Source organism: Mus musculus, chromosome 5 (assembly GCF_000001635.26).
Source record: "Mus musculus strain C57BL/6J chromosome 5, GRCm38.p6 C57BL/6J".
Taxonomy (NCBI): domain Eukaryota; kingdom Metazoa; phylum Chordata; class Mammalia; order Rodentia; family Muridae; genus Mus; species Mus musculus.
In genome coordinates, this window is record NC_000071.6 from 6,399,119 (window position 1) to 6,410,966 (window position 11,848).

General features: G+C 37.5%; 1 pseudogene; it reads left to right on the plus strand.

Annotated features, from left to right (window-relative positions):
• Positions 1 to 11,319: 11,319 nt before the first annotated feature.
• On the plus strand, positions 11,320 to 11,412 carry Gm24686 (annotated as a pseudogene).
• Positions 11,413 to 11,848: the final 436 nt, after the last annotated feature.

Sequence of the window (11,848 nt, forward strand, 5' to 3'; positions counted from 1 at the left end):
ATCATGAATGGGTGTTGGATCTTGTCAAATGCTTTTTCTGCATCTAACGAGATGATCATGTGGTTTTTGTCTTTGAGTTTGTTTATATAATGGATTACATTGATGGATTTTCGTATATTAAACCATCCCTGCATCCCTGGAATAAAACCTACTTGGTCAGGATGGATGATTGCTTTAATGTGTTCTTGGATTCGGTTAGCGTGAATTTTATTAAGGATTTTTGCATCGATGTTCATAAGAGAAATTGGTCTGAAGTTCTCTATCTTTGTTGGATCTTTCTGTGGTTTAGGTATCAGAGTAATAGTGGCTTCATAAAATGAGTTGGGTAGAATACCTTCTACTTCTATCTTGTGAAAAAGTTTGTGCAGAACTGGAGTTAGATCTTCTTTGAAGGTCTGATAGAACTCTGCACTAAACCCGTCTGGTCCTGGGCTTTTTTTGGCTGGGAGACTATTAATAACTGCTTCTATTTCTTTAGGGGATATGGGACTGTTTAGAAGGTCAACTTGATCCTGATTCAACTTTGGTACCTGGTATCTGTCCAGAAATTTGTCCATTTCGTCCAGGTTTTCCAGTTTTGTTGAGTATAGCCTTTTGTAGAAGGATCTGATGGTGTTTTGGATTTCTTCAGGATCTGTTGTTATGTCTCCCTTTTCATTTCTGATTTTGTTAATTAGGATTTTGTCCCTGTGCCCTTTAGTGAGTCTAGCTAAGGGTTTATCTATCTTGTTGATTTTCTCAAAGAACCAACTCCTCGTTTGGTTAATTCTTTGAATAGTTCTTCTTGTTTCCACTTGGTTGATTTCACCCCTGAGTTTGATTATTTCCTGCCGTCTACTCCTCTTGGGTGAATTTGCTTCCTTTTTTTCTAGAGCTTTTAGATGTGTTGTCAAGCTGCTAGTATGTGCTCTCTCCCGTTTTTTCTTGAAGGCACTCATAGCTATGAGTTTCCCTCTTAGAAATGCTTTCATTGTGTCCCAAAGGTTTGGGTACGTTGTGGCTTCATTTTCATTAAACTCTAAAAAGTCTTTAATTTCTTTCTTTATTCCTTCCTTGACCAAGGTATCATTGAGAAGAGTGTTGTTCAGTTTCCATGTGAATGTTGGCTTTCTGTTATTTATTTTGTTATTGAAGATCAGCCTTAGTGCATGGTGATCTGATAGGATACATGGGACAATTTCAATATTTTTGAATCTGTTGAGGCCTGATTTGTGACCTATTATGTGGTCAATTTTGGAGAAGGTACCATGAGGTGCTGAGAAGAAGGTATATCCTTTTGTTTTAGGGAAAAATGTTCTGTAGATATCTGTCAGATCCATTTGTTTCATCACTTCTGTTAGTTTCAGTGTGTCCCTGTTTAGTTTCTGTTTCCATGATCTGTCCATTGGTGAAAGTGGTGTGTTGAAGTCTCCCACTATTATTGTGTGAGGCGCAATGTGTGCTTTGAGCTTTACTAAAGTTTCTTTAGTGAATGTGGCTGCTCTTGTATTTGGAGCATAGATATTCAGAATTGAGAGTTCCTCTTGGAGGATTTTACCTTTGATGAGAATGAAGTGTCCCTCCTTGTCTTTTTTGATGACTTTGGTTTGGAAGTCAATCTTATCAGATATTAGGATGGCTACTCCTGCTTGTTTCTTCATACCATTTGCTTGGAAAATTGTTTTCCAGCCTTTCATTCTGAGGTAGTGTCTATCTTTTTCTCTGAGATGAGTTTCCTGTAAGCAGCAAAATGTTGGGTCTTGTTTGTGTAGCCAGTTTGTTAGTCTATGTCTTTTTATTGGCGAGTTGAGACCATTGATGTTAAGAGATATTAAGGAAAAGTAATTGTTGCTTCCTGTTATTTTAGTTGTTAAAGGTGGCATTCTGTTCTTGTGGCTGTCTTCTTTTAGGTTTGTTGAGGGATTACCTTCTTGTTTTTTCTAGGGCGTTGTTCCCGTTCTTGTATTGGTTTTTTTCTGTTATTATCCTTTGAAGGGCTGGATTCGTGGAGAGATAATGCGTGAATTTGGTTTTGTCGTGGAATACTTTGGTTTCTCCTTCTATGATAATTGAGAGTTTGGCTGGGTATAGTAGCCTGGGCTGCAGTTTGTGTTCTCTTAGTGTCTGTATAACATCTGTCCAGGCTCTTCTGGCTTTCATAGTCTCTGGTGAAAAATCTGGAGTAATTCTGATAGGCTTGCCTTTATATGTTACTTGACCTTTTTCCCTTACTGCTTTTAGTATTCTATCTTTATTTAATGCATTTGATGTTCTGATTATTATGTGTCGGGAGGAATTTCTTTTCTGGTCCAGTCTATTTGGAGTTCTGTAGGCTTCTTGTATGTTCATATGCATCTCATTCTTTAGATTTGGGAAGTTTTCTTCAATAATTTTGTTGAAGATGTTTGCTGGACCTTTGAGTTGAAAATCTTCATTCTCATCCACTCCTATTATCCGTACGTTTGGTCTTCTTATTGTGTCCTGGATTTCCTGGATATTTTGAGTTAGGATCTTTTTGCATTTTCCATTTTCTTTGATTGTTGTGCCGATGTTCTCTATGGAATCTTCTGCACCTGAGATTCTCTCTTCCATCTCTTGTATTCTGTTGCTGATGCTCAAATCTATGGTTCCAGATTTCTTTCCTAGGGTTTCTATCTCTAGTGTTGCCTCGCTTTGAGTTTTCTTTATTGTGTCTACTTCCCTTTTTAGGTCTAGTATGGTTTTGTTCATTTCCATCACCTGTTTGTATGTTTTTTCCTCTTTTTCTGTAAGGACTTCTACCTGTTTGATTGTGTTTTCCTGTTTTTCTTTAAGGACTTGTAACTCTTTAGCAGTGTTCTCCTGTATTTCTTTAAGTGATTTATTAAAGTCCTTCTTGATGTCCTCTACCATCATCATGAGATATGCTTTTAAATCTAGGTCTAGGTTCTCAGGTGTGTTGGGGTTCCCTGGACTGGGCGAAGTGGGTGTGCTGGGTTCTGGTGATGGTGAGTGGTCTTGGTTCCTGTTAGTAAGATTCCTCCGTTTACCTTTCGCCATCTGGTAATCTCTGGAGTTAGTAGTTATAGTTGACTCTGTTTAGAGATTGTTCTTCTGGTGATTCTGTTACCGTCTATCAGCAGACCTGGGAGACAGATTCTCTCCTCTGAGTTTCAGTGCTCAGAGCACTCTCTGCTGGCAAGCTCTCTTACAGGGAAGGTGCGCAGATATCTTGTATTTGGACCTCCTCCTGGCCGAAGAAGAAGGCCCAAAACAGGACCTTTCTCAGACACTGTGTTGCTTTGGCAGTTCCCAGGTGGTACAGACTCTCACCTAAGCAGACTAAATTCCTAAGTTCCTTGGAGTCCCGGGACCAAGATGGCGACCGCTGCTGCTGTGGCTTAGGTCGCCTCCCCAGCCGGGCGGGCACCTGTCCTCTGGTCCGGAAGGTGGCCGGCTGTCCCCGGCCCACGCAGGGTGCTGCCTCAGCGCCTCTGTGCTTCCGCCTGTTCCAGAAGCTGTCAGGTTCTCTGGCGCACCCTCTCACCTGTTCAGACTAATTTCCTAAGTTCGGCGGGTCCCGGACCAAGATCTATTTTCCCTTTCAAATGAGGTTTCTGTGACATCTTGGGTCCTCTTCCTTACTTAGTTTCTGTAGGTCTGTGTTTTGTAGCATGGTTATCCTATAATTTATGACTAATATCCACTTATAAGTGAGTATATAGAGTGTTTGTCTTTCAGGGTCTGGTTTACCACCCTCAAGATGAGTTTTTTACTGGATACACCCCTTTGCCTGTAGATTTCATGATACCATTGTTTTTAGTGGCTGAATAATAGGACATTATGTAAATGAGCCACATTTTCTTTATTCATGCTTTGGTTGAGGGACATATAGGTTGTTTCCAGTTTCTGGTTATTATGAATAAAGCAGCTATAATGTAGTTGAGCAAGTCTCCTGGTGATTTGGCAGAAGTTTTTGTTTTTTTGCCCAAGATTGGTATAGCTGGGTCTTGAGGTAGATCTATTCCAAACTTTCTGAAAAAATGTAAAATTGATTTTCAAAGAAGTTGTACAAGTTTGCAGTCCCAGCAGTGATGGAGGATGCTCACCTTACTCCATGTTCTCACCAGCATGAGCTTTCACTTGAGATTTTTATTTTAGCCACTATGACAGTTGTAAGATGGAATCTCAGATGCATTTCTCTGATGACTAAGGATATGTTATATTTCTTTAACTGCTTTTCAGTCATTAGAGATTCCTCTGTTGAGAATTTTCTATTTAGATCTGTATCCTCTTTTTTAATTTGGTCTTTTGGTTTAGTAATGTATATTTTCTTGAGTTCTTTATAAATTTTGGATGTCAGCCCTCTGTCAGATGTGGAATTGGTGAAAATCTTTTCCAATTTTATAAGCTGGCATTTTGTCCTCTTTATGGTGTCTTTTGTCTTACAGAAGATTTTCAGTTTCATGAGGTTGAGTTTATTAATTGTTGATCTTACTGCCTGAGCTGTCGGTGTTCTGTTCAGGTTGTCTCCTGTGCAAATGTGTTTAAGGCCGTTCCGCACTTTCTCTTCTGTCAGATTTATTTTCACTGGTTTTATGTTGACTTCTTTGATCGACTTGTACTGGAGATTTATGCAGAGTGATAGATATGGATCTATTTATATGCCCAAGTCTAGTTAGACCAGCACCATTTGTTGCAGATGCTTTTTGTTTTCTATTGTATAATTTTGGCTTCATTGTCAAAAACCAAGTGCCCATAGGTATGGGGGTTTATTTCTGGGTCTTTGAATTGATTCCACTGATTAACCTGTCTGTTTTTATACTAAGACCATGTGGTTTTTATTACTATTGTTTTCTAATACGGCTTGAAATTAGGGATGGTGAAAACTATAGATACTCTTTGATTATATAGGAATATTTTAACTATAGTGTTTTTTGTTTTTCCATATGAAATTGAATATTTTCCTTTCGAGGTCTGTAAAAGGTTGTGTTGGAATTTTGATAGGAATTACAGTAAATTTGTAGGATGTCCATTTTTACTATGTTAATCCTATTGATCCATTAGCATGGAAGATCTTTTCATTTTCTGATACCTTCTTCAATTTCTTTTCAGGGATGTGAAGTCCTTGTCATACACATCTTTGCTTTGCTTGATTAGAGTTACACCAAAACATATTACGTTATTTGTGGCTATTTTAAAGAGTATTGTTTCCTTAATTTCTTTCACAGTCCATATATTATTTGTACAAAGGAGGGATACTGGTATTAGTTGAGTTAATTTTGTATTCAGCCACTTTGATGAAGGTGTTTATCAGCGGCAGAAGTTCCCTGGTTAAATTTTTGGGGTCATGTATTTGTGTGTGTGTGTGTGTGTGTGTGTGTGTGTGTGTGTGTGTGTGTAATACTTTGACTTCTTTCTTTCCAATTTGTATCCACTTGATCTCCTTTAGTTTTTTATTGCTCTACCAAAATCCTCAAATACTAAATTGAATAAATTCACAGATAGTGGACAGCCTTGTCTTGTCTCTGATTTTACTGGAATTGCTGTAAAATTTTCTCCATTTAATTTGATGTTGGCTGTTGACTTGCTGTATATTGCCTTTATTGTGTTTAGGTATGTGTCTTGTATCCCTGATCTCTCTAATACTTTTAGCATGAAGGGGTGCTGGATTTTGTCAAAAGCTTTGTCAGCATTTAATGAGATTATCATGTTTTGTTTTTCTTTCAGTTTGTTTATATGGTAGATTATATTGAAGAATTATCATATGTTGAACTATCCTGCAACTCTGTTATGAAGCCCACTTAATCATGGTGTTAGATATTTTTGATGTGTTTGTGGATTCAATTTGTGAGTATTTTATTGAGAACTTTGTACCAATAGCCAGAAAGAAGATATGTCTGAAATTTCCTTTCTCTGTTTAATATTTGTGTGGTTTAGGCATTAGGGTAACTATGGCTTCATAAAATGAATTGGGCAGTAGACCCTTTGTTTCTATTTTGTGTAATATTTAAGGAGTATTGCTATTAGGTTCTCTTTGAAGGTCTGCTAGAATTCTCTACTAAAACAATCTGGGCCAAGGCTTTTTGTTGGTTTGACTGATTGTTTGAAGACTTTTAATAACTGCTTGCATTTCCTTAGGGGTTTCAGGTATATTTGGATTGTTTACCTTATCTTGATTTAACTTTGATAAGTGGTATCTATCAAGAACATTGTTCATTTAATTTTGATTTTTCCAAATTTATGGAGTAAGTACATGCTTGTGAAGTGAAAACTAATGAGTCTCTGTATTTCTTTGATGTCTGTAATTATACCCCCTTTTTGTTTCTGATTTTGTTAGTTTGTATATTTGTTAGGTTGGCTAAGAGTTTGTCTATCTTGTTGATTTTTTCAAAAAACCAACTCTTTGTTTCATTGATTATTTGTATTGCTCCTGTTGTTTCTATTTTATTGATTTCAGTCATCAGTTTGATTATTTCTTGCCATATACTTCTCTTGACTGTATTGCTTCTTTTTGTCCTAGAACTTTTAAGTGTGCTGTTAAGTCACTAGTATGAGATCTTACTAATTTCATTATGAAAGCACTTACTGCTATGAACTTTCTTCTTAGCACTGTTTTCCTTGTGTCCCATAACTTTGCATATGTTGTGCATTCATTTTCAAGGAATTCTAGAAAGGATTTAATTTATGTATCTATTTCTTCCTTGACACAGTGGTCACTGAGTAGATAAGTTGTTCAGTTTCTATCATTTTTTTAGAATTTCTGTGGTTTCTGTTGTTTTTGAAATCCAGCTTTAATCCATGGTGGTCTGAGGCTTATTTTGATTTTCTTGTATCTGGCGAGGCTTGCTTTATGACTGAGTATATGGTCAATTTCAGAGAAGGACCCATGAAATGCTGGGAAGCTATATTTGTGTGTGTGTGTGTGTGTGTGTGTGTGTGTGTGTGTGTGTGTGTGTGTGTGTATGTGTGTGTGTGGTTAAGATGCTCTGTAGATAACTGATAGACATTTGATGCATAACCTCTGATAGTTTTATTACTTCTCTCTTTAGAATGACCTGTCCATTGTTGAGAGTTGGATGTTGAGTTCTCCCACTATTAGAATTTTGAGCTCAATGTATGATTTAAGCTTTAGTAATGTTTCTTTTATGAATGTGAGTGCTTTTCCATTTGGGCCATGGTGATATCCAGAATAGAGATGTCTTCTTGATGGATTTTTTTTTTCTTTGATGAATATGAAATGTCCCTCCCCATCCTTTTGGATTAATTTTTTTAAATAAAATTCTCAGGCACTGAGCCACCAACCAGGCAGAATATACTAGCTGATGTGAGGCTTCTAACACATATACAACAGAGGACTGTCTGGTCTGGCCTCAGTGACAGAAGATGCACCTAACCCTCCAGAGACTTGAGGCTCCTGGGACTGGGGAGGTCTGATGGTATGGGGGTGGAAGGGTGATGACATCCTCTTGGGGGAGGAAGAGGTGGCATTGAGGTACAGTCAGAGGGCAGACTAGGAGGTGGGTAATGGCCGGACTGTAAAAAAAGATTAAATAATCTTATAAAAAGTATATTTTATTAGATATTATAATGATAGCTCCAGCTTGCTTCTTGGGCCCTTTCATTGAAAAAAACCTTTTTCCAGCCCTTTACTCTGAGGTAATGTCTATATTTATCACTAAAGCTTATTTCTTATGTGCAGCAGAAATATGGATCCTGTTTTTGCACCCATTCTGTTAGCCTGTGTCTTTATATTGGGGGATTGAGTCCATTGATGTTGACATATGTTAATGACCAATGATTGTCAATTTCTGTTATTTTAATGTTAAGGGTGGTTGTGTGTGTGTGTGCGCGCGCGTGAGTGCTTCTCTTCTTTTGGATTTGCTTGTGTGAAATTATTTCCTGTGTTTTATTGGGTGTTGTTATCCTTCTTGGATTAGAAGTTTCTTTCTAGTATCTTTTGTAGGCTAGAACGGTGGATAGATAATTTTTTAAATTTGGTTTTTTTATGGAATATCTTGTTTTCTACATTCATGATAACTTCAAGTTTTGCTGGGTAGAATAGTCTGGTGTGACATTGTGGTCTCTTAGAGATTTCAAGACATCTTGTCAGGACCTTCTGGCTTTTAGAGTCTGTTAAGAAGTCAGGTATGATTCTGTTAGGTCTGCCTTTATATGGTGCTTAGCCTTTCCCCCTTCTAGCCTTTAATGTTCTTTCTTTGTTCTGTACATTTAGTGTTTTGATTATTATGTGGGGGAAAGTTTTTGGGGAGGAGTTCCAATCTATTTGGTATTCTGTAAGCTTCTTTCATATTAGTAGGCATCTATTTCTTTAGATTGGGGAAACTCTTCAATGATTTTGTTGAAAATATTTTTTGGGCCTTCGAGCTGGAAATGGGACACTTGTGTTACTATGCTGATCTTTAGCCATCTGTTTTGTTGTTGTTGTTATAGCTTTAGATGCTGATTTCCAAGTTTAGCACTATTTGGTGAGTGGTTGTTGAATTTTTTTTTCTTCTGCTTGATTTCTGTTTTCTCTATATTCTGGCCTGAGTAAACTAGGGTTCTGGTGACTAGTGAGTCTTTGGGTCCATTTAAATGTATCCTCTGGGGTTTTGTGGCCTGAGTGGCCTCTTGAGTTTTAGGTGCTAACCTTGCCTTTGGGCTTCCTTGTATCAGCCTGGCCTGGTGTTCGCAAGCCATCCAGCAGCTCACAAGGATGGGTACACCTGAATGGCAGGCGGGGGCTGAAAGAGAGGAAAACTAGGTGATGAGAGAAAGATGGAACAAAGACAGTGTTCTGATCAAGGTTCAAATTTTTAATGGTGGACACACTTTATAAAGGAGAGGAGAAAGCCCATTCTGGCCAAATCATCCTTGGAGCCCAGCTGCAGGTGACCACATGTAGGATTGTAGGATCCGGAATAGCTAGGCCGACTCCCAGCAGGTAGCAGCAGTGTCAGTGGCTGAATTATAGAGTGATCTAGGGAGGCAGGCTCCACCCTAGGCAATCTCCTTTGTGACAACAAAGTCAAGGTCTGGCTCAGAGTGTTTCAGTCTTGTAGGAGGCTACAGTCTGGGTTTAATGGTTCTAGAGTGGCCTGCAATAGCACAGTCAGAGTTGTGGACCAAAAAATAGAATCCAGGGGACAGGGGACAGTTTACTGATTGTGCTTGGTGGGTTAGTCAGAAAACTAAAATAAGACTAACTCTTCTGAGTGTCTGAGACCAGAAAACCAACCAAACCAAACCAAACCAAACCAAACCAAACCAAACCAAACCAAACCAAAAAAGATTATGGGCAAATTTTACCGGTTTATACGACGTTTTATTAAGCTAGTCACTTTTATACTCATCCAGAAACTGTACTTTACTATATAGCCTTTTTCCTTTTCCTCTCCTTTACTATCTACAAATTGTTGAAGTAACCACTTTTAATGGACAGACTGAACAATTTCCCACTGTTCATTATAAATGCTTTCCAAAGATTAAAGGGTGGAGAAAAGAATCTTTATACATTGATACATCTAGTGAGAAGTGAAGTGACAGAACAATTTCTCCTTTTTTTCTTATAAAATTATTTTTTTTCTAGTTGGAATGGTTACAAAGAAAGGAAGCAGGTTGAAATGTGGTCTCTGAAAATTACAGTTTCCTCACTACAATTTGAACAGAAGAGTTGAATTTTTGTGATAAAACAGAAAATTCATTTTTAAGTCAATTGTAAACTGTTTTTAAGTTTTGTATAAAATCAAATATTTTCTCGGAAATACATTGCTGTGTAGAGAGCAAGCATCAGTCTAGTTTTTATTATCTTACAAATTTCAGAGCATTTAGATTTAGTTTGCTTATATCCTTGGAAATTACTTTTATTCACATTAGAATACCATATGAAACCATATTTAAAATCACATAAGGCTATCTTATATATTTAAGATTAATTTTTAACAGGACTTTAATCAACATGATATGAGATATTAGGAAGCAGCATTTTCTAAGGAGTTTAACATCCAAAATTGTATTTGTTTGAATACTGTTTTGAATGGCATATAAGTAGTGACCTTTGGTGGGTAAAAATGTCCTCACTTATATACTTTAGTCTACTTCATTTACCCTTTTTCTTCTGGACTTAAGGGAAAAATCAGCACAGATTTGCTTGAAATTGTTTTATTAGTCATTGCTTATCAAACAACATTTTTCTTTGGAGGGAAAGTCAAATAGCATGTAGGTTGTTAAGTAAAGTAAAATAAAATCCATGGCACTTGATTTAGATGTTAATCTAGTTGGCAGTATTGGACTAGATATCTTTCTTGAGATCTTGAGACCTTGAGCAATATTCTACTCAAGAATTTCCATCTTGATAACAGACTAGAATTCAATGGGGAGTAGCTGATATAATAAAAGCAAAATTTAATGTTACATAGACATGATTGCTAGAGAGCAGAGTAGGAGCTAGGTGGCTTTAGATGTCTTGCACATTATAAACCATTATTCTTCTATCTCTGGCTTCTGTTTATACTGCTTACTATGTGTATTCTGGGTTTGCACCCTTTGGACATGATTTAGATAGATACATCCACAGGTGAAACCCTAGCAAGGTAAAAGGACACTGGGCAGAGAAGGTCGTGAGGCTGTACTTGAGGCTTGTTCAGTGAAATTAGCCTGTGGCACAATGTTGGAGAAGTTGTTTATATTGACATATAGTTACATGTTCAATATTGACCACAGAAACAGGATGCTCTAGGCATTTTTAAGCAGCAGGGAGGCCATTCTAACAGTAAGTGGTTAATTGCTCTAATTTCCACCCAGTTTAACTAGTTTTCTAATTCATTGAATCAGGCTGTACCTTAGATAATGTACACACACACACACACACAAACACACACACACATACATTAAACATGGGACCAGTGCCATGAATGTTGGCTAGTGATCATTCAAAGTGCTGACACTGTATAAAAACTAGAGGATAAATGATGGATGTATATGACAAAGGAGTGATAAATCACCAAGAATCAGTGTAATGCCTTGTAGTTAATACCTGAGCACCTTGTCAGCAGCATCAACCTTTATATTTATCTTTAGACTTTCAAATGGTCTATCCCAGCTGTACTCTTATATACCCTAACAACTCTGGCTTCATTAGAACAGGGATAGATTTCTTGTTGAAGATTGTAGGGTGCTCATTATTAAGGAGCTAGGGTCTACCTATGTTCTTTATTTTACTCAACATTTTCCTTCCAAATTATATAGTCACTGTATATTGACTCTACTTCCTGCATTTTATTTATTAAAAATAATGCTTATGCTTTCAAAGGAGAATTAGAATCAAATTTCAAAATGATTTACAAAATTTTTCATTTAGTACTTGCTTTAGCAGCACATATACTAAAAGTAGAATGATACAAAGAAGATTAGCATGGCCTCTGTGAAATTCATGAAGGGTTCCATATTTTTTACACAATGGAGTACTATGCAGCTATTAAAAACAACGAATTTATGAAATTCTTAGACAAATGGGTGGATCTGGAGGATATCATCCTGAGTGAGGTAACCCAATCACAAAAGAACACACATGATATGCACTCACAGATAAGTGGTTATTAGCCCAGAAGCTCAGAATCCTTAGAAGGGGGAAAAAATACCCATGGAAGGAGTTACAAAGACAAAGGTTGGAACAGAGACTGAAGGAAAAACCATCCAGAGACTGCCCCACTTGGGGATCCATCCCATAAACAACGGCCAAACCCAGCCACTATGGCAGATGCCAACAAGAGCTTGCTGACAGGAGCCTTATATAGCTGTCTCCTGAGGGGCTCTGCCAGTGCCTGGCAAATACAGAAGTGGATGCTCACAATCATCCATTGGATGGAGCACAAAGTCCCCAACAAAG